Source organism: Seriola aureovittata, chromosome 8, assembly GCF_021018895.1.
Source record: "Seriola aureovittata isolate HTS-2021-v1 ecotype China chromosome 8, ASM2101889v1, whole genome shotgun sequence".
Classification (NCBI taxonomy): Eukaryota; Metazoa; Chordata; class Actinopteri; order Carangiformes; family Carangidae; genus Seriola; species Seriola aureovittata.
This window is the reverse complement of record NC_079371.1, coordinates 10,652,465-10,676,075: the sequence shown is the minus strand read 5'-3', so window position 1 is coordinate 10,676,075 and position 23,611 is coordinate 10,652,465. Positions and strand designations below refer to the sequence as shown.

General features: G+C 37.7%; 1 long non-coding RNA gene across 1 annotated transcript; it reads left to right on the top strand.

Annotated features, from left to right (window-relative positions):
* Positions 1–18,571: 18,571 nt before the first annotated feature.
* On the top strand, positions 18,572–23,320 carry LOC130173701 (uncharacterized). Its single transcript, XR_008828471.1, has 3 exons — positions 18,572–18,747; positions 19,034–19,095; positions 22,299–23,320. It is a non-coding gene; the product is annotated as an uncharacterized LOC130173701 (long non-coding RNA).
* Positions 23,321–23,611: the final 291 nt, after the last annotated feature.

Here is a 23,611-nt window from a genome sequence, read left to right as displayed (position 1 = left end):
ACTTTTTTTTTTTTACCAGCACTGTTGTCGGGCCTGGACTTGAAAGAGGACTTAGATGCAGAGTAACAATTTGGCAGACTTTATTTATCTATTCCAACCTCAAGAAAGAGAGGGACGAAATAAAAACAGCTATGAAAATTATGCTATAGAGAAAAATCTAATAAACAAAAAACCACTCCAAATGGAGGGACAAAACTGCTAAAACAAAAGGAATAAACCAACAGAAAATCACTCTACAAGGAGGCTGCAAAAGTTGCTACAAACTTGACGAACAGAAAACTCTAGACTATGAAAATACAAACAAAAATCACTCACTTGGAGGTAAAGAATAAGTACGATAATGCAGAGACAAAGGCAAGGCATGGACTGTGATAGTAGGCTGTGGTGCACGACAGGACGAGACACTCTGGCACAAGACAAAGGGAGACGCAGACTATAAGACACATTAGGGCAAATGGGGAACAGGTGGACACAATCAGGAATCAGGGAAGACACTCAGACAGGTGACACATGAGGAAGGGCAAGTGACCTGAAACGAGAGGAGAGTTAACCTTTCAAAATAAAACAGGAAATGACAAGACATGGAGACAGGACAAACTCAAACTTGACCTCACCGTGCGACAACTGTAAATGTCGATGGGTGTGTTCAATACAAATATTGTGTGATAGTAGCTTAAGCACATTGTGTTTGTCTGTACTTCCGACTTAGATAAAGATCAGATCACATTTTATAACCAATTGATGCAGAAAAAAATTATGTTTGGTTGGTGTTACAAACATTGATGGTCGTCAGTGAGTGAATCTTAATGCCTGTGGTGATGCCCTTACTTCCTTCTTGCGCCAATAGTTTTTTTTTTTTTGGCACAAAATTTTGATATTCATGGTTCCAAGCTGATGTACCCTCATGACTTTAATGACCTCTTGACTTTTCCTGTAGCTCCACCATGAAGTTGACATTTGTGGTTTTGAGTGAAACCTTTCCACAACTGTTGTAGACATCAGCATTTTATCATTGTCATTATGAGCATTTTAGTGAACTGACTTTAGCATTTAGCTCAAAGTATGGCTGAAGACACTTGCAGCTGAATTATATTGGTCAAAGTAGAAGTATTTGTAGGAAAAAATATTTCTAAAACAGATGCTGCTTAATGTGTACTCAATGTCAAGTTATGTGGGTGTTCTGTTTTTAGTCTTCTAATGGGTGATAATTATAGTTCGGAGGATATGCTGCTAAAAATCTTTTGCACTGTCACTGTCAAAATGGATTTATGGCCATGAATCCGTGGTAAAAAAAAACACCCAAAAAAAATGGAGTTTCCTACGATATGGTTAAGAGGACCAAGTAATGCATCATCATCATCTTAGGGAGAAAAAGGTTGTTGTTGTGCAGAATGTAGGCTAAGGCAAGTCTGGCTCATCGTAATGTAATGTGACTGGGTGCTCTGCCAAGTACTATAAACATAAAAAACAAACACAACACATTTGTCTTGATGGTGCGCCTTGTTTTACTCATTCTAATGTCAAAACTCTCTGAATACTCATTCTTTGATTAACTTTAACTTTGGCCAAAAATACATTCACTATGTCCCATTATAGATTCTACTATTGCTTTCATCTTTCATAATTCTTGTGTGTAGAAAAAGAATAAGAATAAATCATGGCCAATTTGTTAAACAGATTCATTATATTCATTAGATGCAAGAATCATTAATCACTGAGGAGGAAAATTAGGTATTTTGTCAGCACCATAACAAGCTTTGTATACCATATTAAAGGAACAAGTATAGTGAAAAAATATTAAACAAACAGTATTTTATATATTGCAGAGAAGCAATGAAAAATAATCATGTTATTCAGGAATGAGACTGGTATTTATTGACTCGGCTCAAAAGCCTTTGAGTGACTTTTCTTGCATTATAAATGATGTTATGTGAACTTACAGGTGCTGCACAGCCAAGACATCATACCCTACTTTTATTTTTTTTTATTAGCCCAGATTTAAGGGATCTGTTACTTCTGTCTAGTATTTAAATTTATACCCAGTATGACAGCATCTGGGTTTTCATGTGTCACTTCCTCTGCAGTGAATCAGTCTGCCATTACGAACGGAGCAACCACTGACGAGCCATCAAGTCACTCGCACTACAGCAACCAGCAGGTGACCGCAACAAGTGAGTGCAAATGGCTTTAAATAGGGCTTTGCAAAATGTCAGTTTCCACACATCACTGAACAATCTCAACACCCTTAGACCTGACCAACCCAGCCAGGTTTGTCACAGGAGGCACTAAACAGGTCAAGCCGCGGTAGGAGACGTCCAATCGTACTGTGAATTGACAGTCAATTACTGAATGTTTGTGAGAGATGGTAAAGCCGTGCAAGATCCATTTGCAGAATGATCCAGGAGGTGACATTTAACTGTGAACTGAAAGAGAGACAGAACCACTGAGCGTGTATCTGCTTCTCAACTACATCACATTTGGGTTTTAGCTCAAGCTAAGGTTGAGGAATATTGGTTCTAATTAGGAACAAAATTTGTGTCTCTTTTTTTGTTTTGCCTGTATTCAACATAATGGTTTATGTCTCTATTCAACCTTATCGCCTACAACATTTGTTTATATACTAATAACGCTTTGCAAAATACATTTTAGAAAAGAAGTACAGCAAAAGTAAAAGCATAGTATAGTATTTGCTGCCAGTTTGGAGGGAGAAATTCAGTATTCAGGAATGATTGGGCATTAAATCTTCAACAGTCATCATTTTGTCAAAATGTAAGACCATGGTCCTATTTTAACCATAACCATGTGCTCAAACATAACCATAAAAATGTTAATCAGGCTTGAGTTTCCAGGAGTGAATAGTACGGGAAAATTAATGGCATAAAATGACAAAAACTCTCTGCAGATTTGTTCAACAAAAACATACACAGTTATGGTTACAAGCAAGGTACAAGCTAACTGACTAAAAAAATGTTACATGAGCTGAGCATCCAGTACTTTCGACTCACTTCTCAAATGTCACACCAGACTCAAAATAACTGTCAGATTGCTGGCTGCTGACTTGATAGACTATCAGCTGTTGGCTTGGAAAGACTTTCATAAATTGCAGCAGACACAACCAAATACAACAGCCTTTGATTTATCTTCTGTGCCAAGCTGCAGCTTGTTTCAAATTGTGTCTTTATCCTTTTTAGATAGATGTAAGTATTGCTGTCACTTTCAGAAAACAGCATGGTACTCGCACTGCTTTCCGTTTACAGTTTTATAGGGTCAGGCGGGTGGGGGTCCATATGATTAATATTTATCAAGACATTTCTACATGGCATTATCTGTAGATAAAGCACTGGATATTCCTCATTGCGCCTCTCTACTCAAATGTCTGCTTAATTGTGTTCCACTTATCCTCAGACCTTCAACAATATGCATACTTGTACTCTTTTTGCTTGAATCATTATGTTTTTTAAGGATGCAATTACATCTGCAATGCAAAGTAATACAGAGTGCAGTGGTGCCGGAGCTCGTTTGCTGCGGTCCTGGTGAAATACTACATGGGGTTGCTGTGCCTCACAGCTGGGTATCATTGATTTGCATGGCGAGAGATAGAGAATGAAGCCACCTAATTCTCCTGTTATCAGCATTTCTCGGTCACTCAATCAAGCCTTATCGTAGTGCACTGCTGGTTGTGTAATGACAGTAATAAATTTAGAAAACAAATACCTCCCTTGAAGTTCATTTTAAGTTTCAAAAGTTTCAAAAGGGGAATTACACACTGAACATGAATATACCTGTGCTCGAAGCAGCATGTCATCAAGAGAGAGAGACAATAAAAACGTTTTTCTCCAGAGATTTTAGTTTAGTTGTACCTTAGCACCATTCATGCTTTGGTAAGTGAAATGGTGCTTTAGTAGATAGATTACTACATAAAAAAATAACAGAATATTTTACAATACTTAAAGACACATACGGTCGCTGTCCGCCTTCTGTTTCCATGTGACTATCAATGCTTATTTCTTTTGACAAGAAAACGCTCATGTGTGTCATTCTGTCATTTAACTAATGACATTGACATATGTATTTTGTTTTTGAGAACATGACCTTATATTTTTCAAACCCATTTGTTTGTTTTTTTCTGCATCTTTCAGGAATATATGTCAAAAACATGCTAACGCATTTACTGGACATTTTGATTTAGCAGTGCATGTAAATCCAAACACAAATCTACAGCAGGAGTTTTAAAAAAAAAAAAAAAAAAAAAAAAAAAAAAAAAGATTTCTGAAAGGAGCATATTTTTTCATGGTCAAGTTTCACAATCAGTTCTCAGTATTTTAACCATTGACTATACAATAAAAAACTTTTAACCTTAAAGTTTAATCTGCTGATCCATAAATTTAATCTTGTTTATTTTTTTATTTCTCTTCTCCTTCTCATCTCTTTCTCTTGATAAGGCGAAGTATCAAAACAATGCGAGGGCTCTAAGGTCAAGAGTCAACATAAATTCAAGAAAAAAAAAGAACCTTTTCATCCATTATTCTGTAGAGCTGAGTGTCTTTTCTCACTACTAATAAGCTTGTGGACAGAAACATGCTCAGAAAAACATGCTCACTTTTCAAAGTTAAGCGGTGAGTTGTCATTTAATATTTACCAGATCTAAATAATACACCAATGTTACCGAGCAAAATTGTCAACACAAACCACTGCCTATGAAGTACTCTATCTCCAAGACAAATCCTCCATGTCAGTACCCTGTTAGTGAAAGTGAACAAATGAGAGCAACCCACATACAACCAGCAAACAACATGAAGAATTCAACTACCCAGTAGGCTCTCACACTTTTTCTCAAAGTGTAGTGGAGGGCATGTTGTTCATCATGATACACTTGTCAAACCAAACTTGCAATAAGTTGCAATTTTGAAACGTGAATTTCTGGAGACCAAAGATCTTTATTTTAAATTTCAGTTGTGATGCCAACGCTTCTAAAGATGCTGGATATGTCAGGATGAATTTTAGGGATATCTGTATCAAACTTCTGCAGCCCTTACAAACTGCTTTGGATTTGAAAATTTCACTCACTGTAAACATCACACTGCCTCAGTGTAGAATTGGAATAAGATGATACAAAGTAGATAAAACACTCTCTGACAGGGTGACATTAAGAGGATTTTTCTAACCCTGAAACTACTTAAGAAAATCAAATGGGAAGATCTGATGTTAAGGAAGTAATAGATCCTGTCAACTGCAAAGGTGTTTGGGAAATATAGAAATAAGTAAATAACAAGTAATAAAAACATAATGAGGACTAGAACTAAAATGTCATCATCAAGGTAATACAACAGTGTATCAATGGACCAAGTCTTCCATCCCTGTGAGGTATAATGGCTCAAAGAAATTGTATAAACTTTCAAAATTGTGTATGACATTAAAAATGTCTGCATGGCTTGACACAGCCCCGTTTGGGACGGTCTCATCCACTGTGCGGGAGACAGTTTGCTGCAGAGACATAGTTGTTTGTCTAAGGGAATAATATCAGAGTTTGCTTTTGAGTGTGGAATGGGTTCATTGGTGTTTCTGGTGGATGATGGGAAAAGCAGCCAAGCAAGCAAGCAAGCAAGCAAGCAAGCAACCAACCAACCAACAAGCAAACAACAAACAAAGAAAACACTAGAACTTGTTAATTTACTTGTCAACAGTATAATCCTATTATCTTTAAATGCAGTACATTGCTGTTAATTCTTCTAGGTCAAATGGCTTATAATGGTGTTTTACAGTATTACTGCTTGGAGGAAAGAAAACAGTACTTTACAGTATTTCTTTGCAATGCAGTTTGGGAACACAAAGAACTAGTGAACCCACATGCTTGACTGGGCAGTCAGATTTTTCAAAACCCATCTGTATCCTGCAAATGAATAGGTGAGTGTCTTTTTGCTTTGCTTGTTAGCAGAGTCAAACTACATTCCATTTCCCAGCATCAGCTTACTGACTTCTTTTATCATGCATTTCACTGGCAGTTTCACCATGTGAGAGGGTGAAGCCGGACCTCTGATTGTGATCCTCTAAATTACAGGGTGAGTTTCTTGACTTTGTGTTAACATCTGCCAAGTGCTGCTGATTTTATAATGTCGTTTTACTGTCTGTGCTGAATTGACAGGGAGCTTGTTTGCTAATATTAGCTTGCTAACTAACCTGTCATCATTCGTTACTTTTGTTGTACTTTAGCTACTATTACAAAGAACAGACATAATTTACTTAAGGTGGCTGGGTTCAACTCCAATTTACGCAACCTTATAATGTATATAACAAATAGTCATCCATTCAGACTAGTCCATGATCAACATGTTAAAAGAAAAGGGCCCATCTGTGAACGAGTAAAAAGGATTTCAGTTTCCCTGGTACTGCATCATTTGCACTGTGACAATGATAATGTCAATACTGAAATGGGTTTTTCTTTGTCAGGTCTCTGGGGAAACACCAGGAAGCTGTATTCACCACTGTATGATCAGCACTGAGGGACATTTCATTTGTGAGGGCACCCAGCTGGCTTTGCTGACCGGGCTTGCTGCTGTCTTTTCTAATTACCACACCTTCAGTCTTCAGTTGCATGATGCTGCATGCACACCGAAATTAATTAAAAGGTTAGATGCTTACATTCTTCAGCTGTATTTTGAGGACCTTGCATTTCTTGAATTTCATCTTACAGGTTGCATACAAGCTGCCCTAAACATCTGATTACTGGAGCATGTTAATGAAGCTTTTCTGATGCTAATCAAAGCATAACAAATCATCACTTTCTCTGCACCATGTTTTTGAGGAAACAATCGTTGATCGATACTGTATGGATTTATAATTGAAAATGTGTCAAAACAGAAGAGGGAGTTCACAAATCAAAAGATGACATTAGTCAACTCTTGTCTCCAGGCTACGGAAGAAATTAAAGAATTTTAGTGGGATTTTATATAACACACTGTTAGTCTTTTAGCCACACTGTGTATTCAGGTACTCAGTAAATCATTCTTGGTCACGCATTCACTCATTCAGTCAGTCACACTCTCTCAGTCATTTTCACAGTCAGTGTTAATCATTGACTCGCTCACTTGGTATTTAGTCTGTCACTTTTTCTGTCATTTGGCCACTCATTTAAGTCATTCACTCTTTAAGTGATATACTCTTTTCAGTCCGTTCACTCAGTCAATCTCTGCAGTTCACCCAACATCATACAATAGACTGTATGTTATTTTAAACTGCTGAAATTTTATTTTATTTGTGCTAAATATTATTTAGAGATGTGGTTTGAAGAGATCCTTTGAAGCTGTATTATCTGTCTTAAAATTTCAAGTTGCAATTTCGAAGGCCATCTTTATTCAGTGAAAAATCACTGTAGCCCTTTTTGCGAGCAGTAATCAGTATTTATACTGCAGCATGTATTATACATGTACTGCAAATATACCTCTTGTGGAAAAAGAGCAAATAAACAGCAACAGTGGGCCTTACAGGGTTACAGGGTTAAAAAAACAAAACAATAAAGAAGTGCTAGCAGGGTCGCTATTAAGTTATTGTAAAATTAACAGTGTCTTGCTCTTGGTGAAAATGAAATGAAAATGTTTGCTACTGTTTTTGTAAATACAGCAAAAAGTGGTTATTTTTTTACTTTTACAGTAAAATAATGGTGAAAGGATTAGATGTTTAAACAGTGAATTGTTGTTCTTTCTGCTCTCCAGGCTGGGGTCATCGCACTCTAAAAAACTATCTCGGAGAAGAGTCAGTAAAATGAAATTGCTTTGTTAGAAGTGTTTTCTAATATAATATTTTGGTTTTACAAGAGATAAAACTTCATGGATAAGGAGTAACTGATTGGTTTAGCAAACATACACTGGGTTAACTTTCCCACCTCTGATAGACAACAATGCCCAGCCACTTCCCTAAGCTTTTCTATGAGAAGCATTTATGACTGTCTCCCGTCATCAATGTGTTGATCTCCCATCCAGTGAGGTCAACACATTGATGATAGAAGCCTTGTACTCATACATCATAAAGACATCTACACATTCTCTTTAATTTCTTTGTCAAGACAGGAGAAAAGAGTTTTCAACAAACCAGTGATTAGTAATAAGTAGTTGGCGCATTAATTTTATACATTTCATACGAGGAAAGATTGCCATGCTCAACAGCTGCTTGCTCAGGACAATGTTGTGCACACACAATAAAATTACAGCAACTTACCAACATTTGTTGCATATTTAAGCTTTGCATGAATCCATATGTATGCTTGCTCTCTTTTGCAGGCCACTCACTGTCATTATGGAAATCACTGGAGGAGGATCAAACTCAAGACTGATTCTAATTATTAGTGTAGGATTTTCAAAATCCCATAGGGAAACAGTTATAATTATTTTTAGCATGTTCAACTGGTGGCTTGGTGGCCTTGTATTAAACCCACAAAATCCTTTGGCCTTTCCAGATAGAGAACGGAAAGTACCAAAGTGATTAGAAGATAAAGAAGGGATTGTGTTGGACCAAATTGGACTTTGGACAATCATGAACCTTTCCATTATTCAAACAATTTTTTTCGGACTGAGCGAAAACTTTAGCAGCTATTTAAAACATGGTCCACTGGCATGAAACCCACCAGCTGCAAATGGTTTTCAGCCTGGCAGGAAAGACATAATTAATGACGCCCATCTAATGACTATTAGCTAAGTGTGGCCTAAAGCAGAGGAGCAAAATGATGATTTTAATGAAAATCATCAAATTGAACCATTCATTGGACGATTATCTGTAAATTTGTTTAAAGTATTTGACTGAGTGCTATAGAGCCAAATATTGGTTAGCTTAGGACTCAGTAGAGAACATTGAAACTGAGGACTTTTGTCTTTTGAAGCACTTTAAATGGTTACATGGTTCTCAATAGTGTCAAAGAGGTTTTGCAGGGGCACTCACAGGGAATGAGTGGCCCTATATTGTCCCTTATTTATGCTTTAGTTATTTATTTATTTCCTAAGTGTCTATTGAGAGTGTTTCCACTGTATGCAAATGGACTGATTGACATCATTTGCTAGAAAACTATTTCTGTTATTGCCTGCTTGCCTCTCTGTCTCTGCACTCGTTCTGAACAGAGTTCACAGTGTAGTTAAGTAGTTTACTATCAACAAAAAGTACCAGTCCGTCAGTCACTTATTGTAGATGTAGAGAATTTACATATCTGCTCTGTATAACTGTAATCTAAAAACTCTTTGTCAAGTTTGTTTTTAGCAATGCCACCAATGTAGCTCCAGCAATGGCAGTGTAAGTCTGAAAGTTGGTTGGTCTGTCCACCGCTAGACTGAAATATCTCAACAACTATTGGATGGATTGCCCTGAAATCTTATTAATTGGGTACTATTACTTATAACTGATAAAAGGTAGCGTTATTGTAAAGTGTAAAACACGTCATCATTTATTAATGAGTTACTATAAAGCTCCCTTTTACCAGTTATAACTCATTAGTAAGATTAATGAGTAGTAAGCATTAACTTGATCTTGCCAAATAGTGAGCCTGCTTCAATGTATGAAAACTGTGTTATAACTTGTTTATGATTATCAATGATTTATAAAGCGTTAACAACAGCATTAAGAATCTATAATTTAAACCATTTATAAATCCTTAATAAGGGTAGTTTTGTTGTAAAGTGGTACCTTTGAATGTATGCACAACTGGCCACACTACATCCGCCGAAGAAAGTCATGTAGTATGATCAAAGGTGGTAAGACTTTTTCCTCAATTACTGTTTCCAATGTCAAGAAAGAACTAATCAAAGACACAGAAGTGACATCCCTTGGATTGTCCAATAGACCTCCAAATGGAGATTAAAACAATTGCACAGGCAGGGTTAAACTTTGAAGCCAATTAAACATCACCACTGAACACCACTATACCCCTACTGATACCTCACTTTGCAGTCTTTATAGAGTGTTTCAAAAAAAAAAAAAAAACCTTATTCATTGATCATGGTAGTTGTGTTCTACACGGTTGTTTTGTTTAATCCTCCTTCCTCTTGTTTACTGTCCAAAAGCTGTTGTACGCAGTATGAAGCTTTGGATTTGCAGATGTTTTGCACATCCATTTGCTTTGTGCAGAAGGGAGGCAACAGCAAACAACGTCACTTCTGCTTTCCTGCTTGTGAACAAAGGCGACAAGCAGGCAGAGATTTATGAGGTACAATCACATTTATCTGCGACAACTGGGACAAGGCTAGTGTAAGCAGACTCTGAAGTGCCTCTGAGGGACTGAAAGCCAGAGAGAGTGAAGTAAAGACACAGGAAATGATGGGAGGGGGGCGGCTCTTGGGGTGGGGAGAGAGAGCACATGAATATGATGCAGTAAGCAGTGTGCAAATTAGTCTGGGGGGGCTTTAGCGGTACAAGTCAAGTGCTGAGTTCTTTGTTTTCCAGTTGCTCATATAGCCCATAGGAAAACAGGGTGACTAGTCAAAATTTGCAGCCTGTGCCAAGCCCCCCTGTCCTACTTGTTTGTCCCAGATCTGCTGATGCAGTCCTCTCCCTCTTTTTTTTTTCTCTACATTTTTTTTTCTCCAGCTGTGGGCATTTATTATTCAAACCATTCCGTTTGAATTCTCCCTCTTCCGTGTTTTGCATAAGGATTAGCAATGCTGCAGTTGTTTTTTTGTTTTTTTTTCAGAGCGATATCCAAATATTTGAGTAATATTAAATAGGATTCAAGGTGGAATTTATTTTTTCTTTCCATTTGGCAGGATGGCATCCCTATTCATTGCTTCTTACAGGGATTAGATAAGATCACTCAACACAGCTCAGTATGCTCAGTGCTGAGTGGATCTTGTCCTGTCTGAGGATGTAAGAGCTACTCCCAAAGGGGGAAAAAAATGCAAAGCAAGCTGCATCCATGCTACATCAGTTTCCCCATCAATGATTTTTACTCTTGCACTCATCTCAAATGTTTTTCTTTAAAATCGATTAATTTCTGCAATTTCTTTCTTAAAGCTACTGTATGTGCTGGACCCGTATCAGCACTTCAAGGTTAGTGTATTCTACTACACATCATCAGTGCCTGAGTAGAAATGTAATGAAGCAACATAATCAGATGCTAGAACACTGTTGTTTATATTGCGTGGTCCTGTTTTCTTGTCTGATGATTAGGCCAAGACTACACAGACTTTACTCTTGCCCTTGACAGTATTTCCCTTCCATACACCTCACAGAGCCAGTGATACCAGACTGAACATCACAACATAAAGCCAATGGGGCTTTCTGAAGTGATTCTCGGAAGTTCATTACAAATCTTATCTGAAGATGTTTTAAGTGATGCGATTAGGCTTCCAGAGGACCCCGGAGTTTGTGTGGAGCATCCCACTGGTTGATATCTCATCCTCTTTATAATTAATTTCTCTCCCACGAAAAACAGCATCAGATACTGTTCAGTTATCCTAAGAGGCATTACGCAACAATTACACTGAGGTTTGCACTACACAAAGATGAATTATTAACCTGATAAATAGTAAATATCTCCAGACTTGGAAAGAGACCCATTCCTTCTATTTGCATTGCAGCAGCTTCACCAGGTAATTTGGACATTTTGTCTGTATACAAATTGTTGCTTTCCTGCCAAATATCATCCAAAACGTAGCCGACTTTTAAATCCTTTTAACTCAGTATTCAATATGCAGCCTTGTCAACTTTAAAATCTCTTTATTGCTACAAACACTATTACTGGCCAGAATTCATTACCCTTAGGTTGAATCATGGTTAATTTAAAATGTCCTTAAATCTTGCAAGACTAGCTATACCAACCTTTGTAATTTCCTGCAGACCAATTGCATCCTCTCAAAATCCTATCACGTACTACAACAACTTTGTGGCTCGCAGTAAATTATTTCCGACTGTCACTGAGCTATTTCAGCATTTTCTACTTGACCCTGCTAAGCAAAGCACAGCGCTCCTCAGTGCTCTCTCACTCCTGTGTGGACTACACTGCACAGTTACTCCTTGTTCTCTCAGAGCTCATTTCTTCCCCACTTTCCCAAGGCTATCCGTATCACCTGAAAGTAATCCTGCGATATGCACCTGCTGCCATGATCAACAGCAAGACAGCCACGGGGGGAACGTAAACAGCGAGAAAACCCTTCGGCTATGTGGTTTCCTGTTCCCTGGCAAGTCAATTAAGCAGCAAATGACCCCTAGAATCCACTGTAATAAGCCAAGCACTACGGAATTGCCTTTAATATATCATAATGATGACAGTAATTGGATTGAACGGTTGATTGCATTTTCTCAAGCTGTAAAGATACTTCAGTAACAAAACAATAAAAATAAAAGTGCCGCCAATAAAAAGAAGTTATAAAATTCATTCCTTTAAGTCAAGTGGTTCAGGACGACTTTAGTTTAGCTCAGCGCTAAAAAACCTCCCGGATGAACTGCACCTGTTTTTGTAAGTAAACCACCAAACACAGAATCCAGGTGATTATATAGTGCACTAAATGTTAATAGCTCAAAATTACAGTGGGGTGATCCATGTTGACCCTGCAGTGCAGATTACAGCACAATACTGTTCCTTTGAAGGCAAGTCTTTGTACAGCTGCACTGAAGTACCTGTAGTTATCCTGAAAATAAAGGCCTCCAGGGTGCTTTGGCTTTGATACAGTATTTAGTGACTGGATAGATGGATGTAAGAATATAAACACATGAAAAACAACAAAGCAGTACGTTCCTTACACTTATGTTGAGTGTCAGCTGATTAATTAGAGCTGCCTGTTAATCGTGCTGTTATTTAGTTTAGCTGGGTCACACGCTGTTTGGATTTAGTTCCAATAGAGTGAAAATTCCACCCTTCACAATTTCTACAAGTTGTGTACGAGCATCACAACTGCTTCCAATTGTTGCACGGCTCTGCTGCGCTCTCATAGCAACAGCTGAACTCTCTGACTTGCCATGTCAAGGCCAAATAGTAAAAGTCTCCACCTCCAACCCACTTGTTATCACAGTAAAGTGATTGTGATCAAGCGGTGGACTAGAGAGATGATTAGAATTGCAGTGTTCACCTCTCTTTTATTCTGTAACATGTGTGCTGGTGTAACAAGGTCTATCTTACTCTTAGCTTCGTGTTCTTCCTTTCATTTAACATCACTATAGCATTAAGGCATAGGAATAGTCTTTTTTTTGACTGATCAAGGACTCATTTTTCTCTGTAGCAGAAATCAGTCTAGCTTTGGACATTTTTTTTATGTTTTTTTGTTGACAGATGAGTTTTAAACATTGTAAGAGATGATTGATAAGAAGATGCAGCAAAAGTGAAATGTGGAGCTGTGGGGGATGAGTGCTTATTGAAGTGTAGGGGATACTTAAATCTCTAACATTTCATCAAGGTACAGAAAACAAAAAAGAGAACATTTACTCTGATCATGGTTGCTCATGGCAATTCAGCATGTGCTTATGGTACATGTGTATCACACAAACTGTGAAACTCAAACTGTTTTTACAGGAATGTTATTCGGTTGAATTCTTGCTATTATAATTTTGCTGAAAAGCTGATAAATAAACATGAACTTTGAGCATAAATTACAGGTTAAAGGAATACGCAGTTTATGTACATTTTAGCCAATTTTCTATCAATGTTTCTTTCTGTAATTATAAAGATGTCTTATGCAGGTTCGGTAAGTGTAATATTTATTGCTACCTTGGTGATATTTCAGTAGCAGAGTCCCTTTAACAGCAAAGTTATAAAGTACAATACTTGTTGCAGCCTTGTGGTAAGACTATAGACTGTCAAGAAAAGATGTGATTGAAATAGGAAGTGGTACTTGAGCATGCTGCGTTGTCTTGATGATCACATTTGTCAAAGGCCCCACCATTGATTTTGGGAGATAATTATCTTGAGTATGTGACCAAGGTCATTCTGTGGGTTTATTGGAAGTGAAAAAATCTTCAGCTGAAAACTAGCCTGCTCCATTACCAATTCATGAGCTTATAATGACTGAATGATATTATCTCCACCACCAAACCATTTTCTTCCCCATCAAGATCTGTTTGATTGATTAATCATTCAAATTTCATTTCCATTGTGTACGTTTACAGACGGGTACTGAGTGGTTAATAAATATTTATATCCTTATATCATGATTTTTATATTAAGTGTCCAATTAAAAATTCTAATATCATATCATTTGAAAAAAAAGTTTGTTAAATCCAACTTCACAGTCACCATGAGATTTCTTTTAAAAGAGCATCTTGATGGTAAAACAAAAATCTGTTTTGTTTTTACTTGTCTTCAACTTGATCATTACCTCAACTTGAACAGGTACGAGTTAATTCTTCTGATACTGATCATGTATACCAGTATGTGCAGGTGCCAAAGGTGCAAGAGTGTTACAGGTTTACAAAAGTCATGTCACATTTTATCATTTCAAGTATCTCACCACGTGCAGATAATTTGTTTTACAAGGGAAAAATATCAGGGAACATCAAGAAATTTCACATCAAAGCCACCTGAAAATCAGGCATCTCATTGTTATGTTTTAGGAATTTGGATACACTCTTTTGATGTACCTTTCAAAGCCACTCACAGCCATGATGTCTGCCTTCTGTGTGTGTTCGCTACAGGCTTACAAAAGGTGGAAAATAGATATAATTTAATGTGCAAGTCAGAGCAAACAGTCTGTCCCAGTAAATGACTCTGGCAGCAGATAGAAACCCTGATTAATTTCAGTGTCACTAATAACAGTGGCCTTTGAGTATTGAGTATTGTGAGTGTCAGTATGAGCTGCACATTCTATACATTTTCAGTGTCTTGGCTTCAGTAAGCACAGAGCTGATTTCTTTAACATTTTTGTGCTCAGTACTTACATTATTGACCATTTTCAGTGAACTGTAAGAATGAAACTGGACTGGAGTTAACAAATGTCTTTTAAAGATGCATCATAACGCAAACTATTGTTTTGATGCTGCTCTTCCATCACTCTTCTACTGGCGATTAAGGAGGGTTTTTAATTAGAACAGATACCTGTGTTACATTGCGGCTGCTTTGTTTTTTAGCTTCTGAAACATCTTGCTCAGCTTTCTCAATTTTGGACTTCTGATGAGTTTTCTGTAATTATCAAACAACAACCCTGTCTCCTGCAAATCATGTTTGCATAGCCTACTACTAATTTGCGACAGCAAATATTTCTGGCGGATTACGTTTTATATCAACATAATGAGGAATGTTGTTAATTAATGTTCCTGGTAAGTCACAAACTGTTAAACTGAGCGTGTTGTTAAAATGTTAACTGACATTTATTTTGCAACACAATATCAATATCAACAACATCATGGTCTTGGTTCAGTACAGAAAACATCTGCGTAGAGTCTTCCCTCACTCAAAAAATTCCAGGAAGCGAATGTGTTAGCTGCCACAGTTTAACTGGGAAAACAATTTAGCACAAAACATAATTTGTAGCAGCCTGGGTTGCAAACAAAGGCAAAGCAAGAACTTCTGATATGCAGAATGTAAACACGTACATAAAACAGTGCTACTATGTAACTACCTTCAGAAAGTGCAACCTCACACAGTGTGAGTAAAGGCTAGTGGGTAGGTTTAGTCACCTGTTTCATGTCATCTAGGTGGGCCAGGAAACAGCTTGAAATATTTGAGCATTTTTCAAGGAACTACTCAGAAACATTTGTTTTGTACATATACGTCACATCCATGTGAAACATATTACAGAGAGGCATGTGATTTGTAAAATAGAACTTTTTCAAATGTAAAGATCAGTTGCACATATTATTATACATGCATATTATCATGGCATATGTGTGAAATCATTTGTTTTTAGTAGATTTGATCATTGCTAATCCTGATGACCACACATACAAGAAATGATTTGGGTGCCAACGCTCCACTTGTTACTGACAGTCCTTTTATCGTGTCAACAGGGTTATCATTCATTGTCCATAGTCTAAACAAAAAAAGATGTATTCCTCTCTTCTCCCTCTACTCTTGCTTCACTCGCTGTTTTTTTTGTTAGGTCTTCCTTCAGGTCGACTCATATTAGGTAAGACTTGACCTCCTGAGATTGACAAACAATCAAAATGTTGACCTGTGACCCTAACAGTATATAATGTGAATTTTTTTCAAGTGTGAAGAAAACAATCTAGCCTCTTGGCCAGGTCGAACCCAGAAATCAAACATCATCGAATGGCTGTAGGTAAATGTAAAATAGTCTGAACAATCAAAAACTGCCAGTTCAGCTTCTGTCTTCCAAAGTTCAGTAGTTGAACAATTGCAGGTTGGTAGTGTCTTGAAATTCCAATGGTTTACCTTCCATAACAGAGTACAGTTTAATTATAATTTATTCAGATGCTTCTGTCTTTCACAAATTCGTGTTTTCATGTGTAGACTACAGAGGAAGTGACAGTCAGCTATAAACCATGTTATAAAAAGGAGGCTGTCCAGCGCCCTTGATTGACCTTCCCTGCCCTGGACTATTCATTCAGATGATTGGATGTCCCTTTGGAAATGTTTACTCTGACTGAAAAGGCCACTTAGCCTGCCACAGAATGAAGGTGAGGAGTGACTGCCAGCATGCAACTTGAGACTGCCCATCCTGGTGATGGCAATACTCTGCTATTTGTGCCACACAATCTACAAGTGTAGATCTACAAACAAACACAAGCGTATTGGACAGTGGAAGTTGTGATGGAGGTTGTGTTGAGTAAAGTGGTAATTTATCATGTAGGCACCACACACGCCGATGAATGCGAGCAAATGAACATGCACACAAACATCGACACTCACATTCAGAGCTCTGACCTCTTTAAATATTGAAGCAGGACACCAACTGTAATCAATTTCAAATAGTAGTGACTTTATTTGCTGCAAAAGCTCTTCAGTTAACAGCGTAGCCTGTTAAAATCTGTTTATCTGAATTATCAAATAGGACTTTAGAAGGAGCAAAAACACACTTAACTTTAAATTACCCTGACACCAAAACATGACTAACTGACCGAAGACATTAGATGGTGGCATTAAACACTCGACAGCCAGGACTCCTCCTGGGCTTGCAGCACAATGGCTGCATTTAATACAAATTATCCTCAAACTGGGTTACCTCAAGTCAGTGAAAATATATTACAGTGATCTCAAGCCATTTCACTGGTGTTTATCTTATTTCTTTGATAAAGGGTGAATTCAGTGGCATCTGCAAGGCAAAAAAAGGGTAAAGAAGGAAAAAAAAGGCAGAGCAGGAGGCAGAGTTCCGCAGGTGAGTGTTTTATGAGGTTGCCGAAGGTTATAATTTGTGTGGATTGTGGTTTTTCAAACCTGTTAGGTTTTACAGTTTAGCTTTTGCCAATAGTCTGTTGACTGTGATGCACTCAAAATGTGTTTTATTTATTTATTTGGCTGTTTTTTTAAGAGCCAAGTATAATAGTGCAATATTCAAGCCAGGCTGAGATTCTCTCTTTGCGACACTTACTCTAAAAAGGTTATTTCATACTCTAAATCAGTGTGGGGAACATGTCGTTTTAAAAGTACTCACTGATGCTATTTAAAAAGTTGCATTAGTTGTTTTTTCCCCCAGGGTATTTTCCATGTCTGTTACTGTTTCCCCCCCAACAGCACAGTCTAGGATGATGATGTCCCCAGAGTTTGGCTAGTAACCTTTCTTACAGTGCCGCACTCAGCTAAAAATCCCCCCTGACAAAAAAACTGTGTTAAGGGACAATGCATCTCCAAAAGTAATGGCTATAGGTTTTAATGACATTTTCTTTTTGCATTAATGTTCCCAGCGGGTGTATCTTAACATTTTCAACCTTTAGGTGCCATCATTAAGACATCTTGCCTCGTGCACAGCTAATATTTAAACTGCATGGCTGGATTACCATGAAACATACTTATGTTCCATTCATGTTCCCTGGAGAATGAACCTTTCACACTTAGGATACATCATTCTAGAATTGCAACAATTTGTTGCCTGACAGAAAATTTTTTGGAAACAATTTTGGTAATTGATTACAATAATTGCTGCAGTTATTTTCCAAGAAAGATGCCAAACCATTGGTTCAAGGTTCTCAAATGGGAGGATGTGCTACTTTTAACTAGTTTGCCATGAAATTATGGGCAATAATTCCCAGGGGATGAAACTTTTTCCTTTTACTGTAATATACTCCATGTAGTGTCTTAGTTTCCAAGTAATTTTCATAATGATGTCACCCTTTCACCACCGGCTCGTAATGTGAAGAACTCTTTATGCAGAACTTAAAACTGGGGAGGGTAATCTGTTTCAGAAACACTTTTTGTGATATTTCTTTAAATTCTCTTAATATCCCGATAGCAATGAACAAATTAAATGCTCTGACTATAAACAGAAAAAAAGCCGTCCTCTTTGTCAGTCACAATCAATGCGTTCGGCCCTACTTGTCTGTCAACCTCACTAGCGTGCCTGCGCATACTCTGGCTTGTGCACTCACGCTTACTGCTGCATGACCGAGCTGCTTCCATGTCAGACAAGTGGCAGTCGCGGGTGAAGAAGAGGAAGAAGACGCACAGGAATGGCAGAGAAAGTTCAACCAGTCCCACCTAAGGCTACGACTTCAGCAGCAGCTTCACTCGTAAAAGGAAGACAATAGCAGAAAAAGCACAAAAAATGAATTTGGACAGTGCAAAAGGCTGAACAAGAGACAACACTGACATCACTTTTCAACCATGGCGACAACTGAGGGAACAGAGGAGCTCAAAAGCAATGCGATTGTGGCTGTATTTCTCTTAGACAGGTAATTATATTGTTTGTTTTGTTTAAGGAAGTGGAGAGGGGTGTTATACTAACATAAGTAGCTGCTTCATAAGCAGTTTCAGCTGTTTAATCATAAACCAATGTTTTATGTATTAGCCAAAGCTAAAGTTAGATATCACTATGGGTGTACGCAAAATCAACCATGCTAATAGACAGTGTAACTAACTATATGATTACAAATAATATTGCCTTGTATGTAATCTGTTTAGCCTTGATATTTGGCAATGTCTGCATTATAGTTCCACTTCCACACCTTTAAAACACAGATTGATGAGACCACTGGCCCTGCTCCACCTCCACCATTTCATCAGAGTTTCTCATCCCACCGGTGAGTGTAACTTAATGGGATAGAAATGTAGCTTAGCTATTTTAAACCTCTAAAAATGAGGTCGGTGGCGACCCGTTCACAAACGTACAGAGTTTTTAAGACGGTGTTATGAAGGTGTAATTGCTTAGACCACTGTTATTCATATAAATGCATCCTTCTTTCGTGTGTATCTCTTTTGTTTTACAAACATGAGGGTGCTACTGACAGTATTGGTTCCAGCAGTTATATAGCCTGCTAGTTGAGACCATTTCTCATATTATTGGATACTTTCAAAATCTAGCTAACTCAGGCTAACATCTCCCAGATTACCTACTCAGCTTTAAAAAAGTATTACACCCCTTTAAAACCCCAAACTCGGTAAAATAGTGAAAGAGACATCTGATTCTCACTCTCTCTCTCTAATAACTACTGAGAGGCTAAAGGAACAATCATGGCTTTAATAACCCAAGGTGATGTTACTACAGAAATATGTGAATGATCTTTATTATTATCGTTATAATAATAAAGGTTATTATAATCTTTATAATAATAATATTTTATTATTATTCAGCATATACTGTGAAAAAAAGTTCAATTTGTTCTTTAAGCAAGCTTGCATTAAGGTTCGTTGGCGAGCTTATGTTCATGAAGAAACGCACGTTGCATGGAGTGAGAATAAATCCTACCACGTCACAGGGAAACACCTGTCGTCTCACTCATCTCGATCCGCAGCAGTGACAGGGAGCAGGAACTGCTAAACAGGAATCACACCCTGTCTGATAGCAGGCCGTCCTCAGCGTCGAGCAAATCTTCGTCGTGGACTTCTGAAGCTCCTCCCAAGTCCGCGCGGGTGAAGAAGGTGATTGTCTCTCCCACAATGGCGGCCGCTCAGCGAATCAAGCTAGCTCGCTCCACAGTGAAAAAAAACATATCTTGTTGACCGCTAACAGTCTCAAAATCACACACACACAGGAGCGAGTTAACTAGCAAACAATCCACACTTCGGCTGAATAAAATTACTCGGTTAACACTTAATAGTCCGTGGCGTCTCTCACTCGTGCTCAACTCGTAAAGTCACCATGTGCATCTTCCTAGACCAACTTCTTTTTTTTTCCCGTGATCACTCAGAGGTCAACCGGAAATCAAACAAAATTATCATTAAATCTTCTCAGTAATGAACATTTCTTAAAAAATCATACAGAATATATATTAACTGTAAATGAAATCACTTTCTAAGCAATTATGAGAAATCGAATGGTAAATCTTATTATAGACACACAAAAGTATAGTCAATAAATTTTATAATGTACCTTAACATCAACCAAAAAGAAATTGCATCTTATCAATAACTGGCAATAATACCAATTTTTCTTTTAAGATAAAAAAAACAAAAAAACAACTGATGATGTAAATCAGGTCATTAAACTGATAATTACCATCCAGGAGAATCCGGATGGTATTGTTTTCATGTTCTGAGTCTTAATTTTTCAAATCATGTTTTTTGTTTGTTTTGTTTTTTTTTACTCTACATTATATTTTTCTGGAAACTTCCATCTGCTTATAAATTCTATATGAATGCTTTGTTTAATGTCCCAGTTTTTTTTTTAAGAGAGCTTAGTACCAACAATGCGAATTGAACTGTTCATTCAGGTTTTAATAATTACATTATGCTTTCTGAGAAATAACAGTTCTCACATTTTAGGAAATTATGAGAAAAAAAGGAACATTTGTTTTACTTAAATTGTTCAAAGAATGAACATTATGCTGTCCATTATTTTCAAAACTTCTAGAAACACTGAAATATATTATGTAGAACAGATGAACAGCACATGTCATGCTGTAATCACTGCATTACGTATATAAACTTGTTTTTCTGAGTATTTAAATTAATGTCTGTAAATAAGCCTTTACTGTACTGATAAACATTTTAAGTTGATGTGGCAATCATGTCTGCAAATAATTGCGTATTTGCACATTCAACAGATACAGAAGAAAGTTGGCATTCATTTGCTTTCCACCACTAGAGACAGCTCTTGGTGAGCAAACGAATGAAGTTTGATGCTGAACTCGTAACATTTACTCTAGACTGGTTAGTTAACAGCTGTTAATGCTAATGCTGGTTATGTAGCAAAAGCAGAACTAACAAGTATAGCTCTCTTAATTTCTAAATGCTTAAATATGTTAACCAGCTATTTAAACATTTACCACGTTTAGTCATTTGACGTTGGACAGGTAGTGTACAGTGAGTTGTTTTAAGCAGTAAAACCAAAAAAACATTCTTAAAGACATAACTGAGGGGAACGGCAGATAGATAAATAGATAGATAGATAGATAGATAGATAGATAGATAGATAGATAGATCCTACTGTATAATACATGACACACAAGGACAGCTTGATATTCAAAATCATTGTGTCTACCCAATACCAATCATGACTCCCAGACATGTGCTACTGAGCCACTCAGTTACATAATGTGAAAATGAGAGTTTATTAAAGGCTGCACTGACATTATACTGACTTCATCAATCCCAGTCAGCCTTTAATTATTTAGTGAAAGACCTCTTTTGTATGATAAGGAATAGGGATTTTTATTGAGGATGATTAACATGTGGTGATGTGCCTTCCTTTGTAGTGTTTGGCAGCTAGCCTCTCTCTCTCTCTCTCAGTAGAGATGCAAACATTCAGTTCATGTTGAACAAGACAGTAGAAAAGAGTGGGAGCTGTGAGACATGCAATTGCCTGGTAGCTAGGCAACCCTAGAGAGATGCTCTGGAAGACCTTGAGATGTCTCCCATAATATCGCAGGCAAGTATTGCTGCTTGGAAGCTCTCTGGGACTGTGTTTTTTTTTTTTTTAACTCAGAAGTGTCAGAGCAAGTTGATGGGATGAATCAGAATTTTGGGGAGTGAATGAATTTTGGATAGGATTCTTAAATAGGCCACCTTGGAGTCTTCACTTTACCAAAAGAAAAATTATGCACTCCTCAGCTCCAAAGGACATTTCATCATGTATTCACAATGAATATTCACAGTGGTTTTACAATCAAAATGTTTAACATAATGTGTATGGTACTGTATGTCCTGTTTAAGCAACATTTTACAACTCTGTTTAATGACATATGAAAATATCTATTCCTTGTTGAAAAGCTGTTGCAAAGTGTGCGCTGAATGTCTCCTCTTTGCATCTACCTCTTATATCTCACCTCTGTTTTATTATTCATAGCTGTTTGGCTATTCAACATGGACATCTGAAACCCTCTGCTCCCGCTCATGCACAAATGTCTGACTTCGTGGGACTCGGTGGCAGCCAGATAAAAGCAAAGCAAAGTGATTCACCTGTGGCAAGAGGAGCCCTTTGCTTTTAGGGGTTGCTCACCCACACACGATGTGGGTTCAAAGCATCCTTACCTGAGAGAGGGAGGCAGAAGCTCAGACAGAGACAGAGAGCGAGACAGTGGAGCGAGATGAGGGAAAGAGAGGAGATGAACAAGGGGTGACAGAGGGGGGAAAGAGAAAGAGAAGATGGGGAAGCAGTGACACAGGAAATGCAGAGAGAATGGGGCAGGGAAAGTGATGATGATGGTGGCGGTGGTGGTGGCGGGGGGTGTCGGTAGCCGCTCAGCCGGCTATGAGAGCAACAGCAGCGTGGGCACTGAAGTAGAATATTTTTCCAACATCATGGTAGGAGAGCCTCTGAGTGCCCCTGTTATTAGGTGTGTTTGTGTTGCCGAGCCTTCTCTTTTCTGAAGGAAACAAGTGGCTTATGGTTCAGTACTAGCCGTCACCATGGATGTCAGAAAAACAAAATGCTGATAAGCATGTGTCCATATCTTTCAGTCTTATATGAAAGCAATGTGAAATACAAACGTGTGACTCATACTGCCCTGTATACCAACAATCAATTAATGTCTTTATCTCTCAATTAGAGAGAGAGAGAGAAAAAACTAAACTATTACTAACTACATTTTTTATTGCTCCTTATATGGTGATATTTAGACTACACATTTTTGCAAAATGCTCTTCATTATAGTTGAATGATGATAAAAGCATGAGCTGTGCTTGTGGAAGTGAACTGATTTTATTTGCAGAGCTTAGGACAGAAGACAAAATTATTTGTTTGCAATGTAATGTCATGTGTAAGAAGTTATGCTCTTGTCTTACAAATGTGCAATTCCATTTTTGGTGTCTCATAAGTTGATATGGGCTGGGCACTTATTTATGGATAATACAATAAAAAACATAACTACCACAAGTGAATAGTTTATATGTTGGGGACCATTTTCAGTCATGGATTTGTTGCTCTACTGAGTCCTGTGTGACTGGCTCAAAGAAATGACAGTGCTCATTCATGCTAATGAAGTAACTTGCCCCTCAGTGAAATGGTGTGTGTTCAGCCTACCACATTAGTCCAGATTGGAATACCTCAACAAATGCTATGAAGTTGCCACTGCCATGAAATGTTGTACAGCCATTCATGGTTATTGCAAAGGACCTGCAAACTAATGACTTGCCCATCAGCCTCAGCTGTGCTTTGTA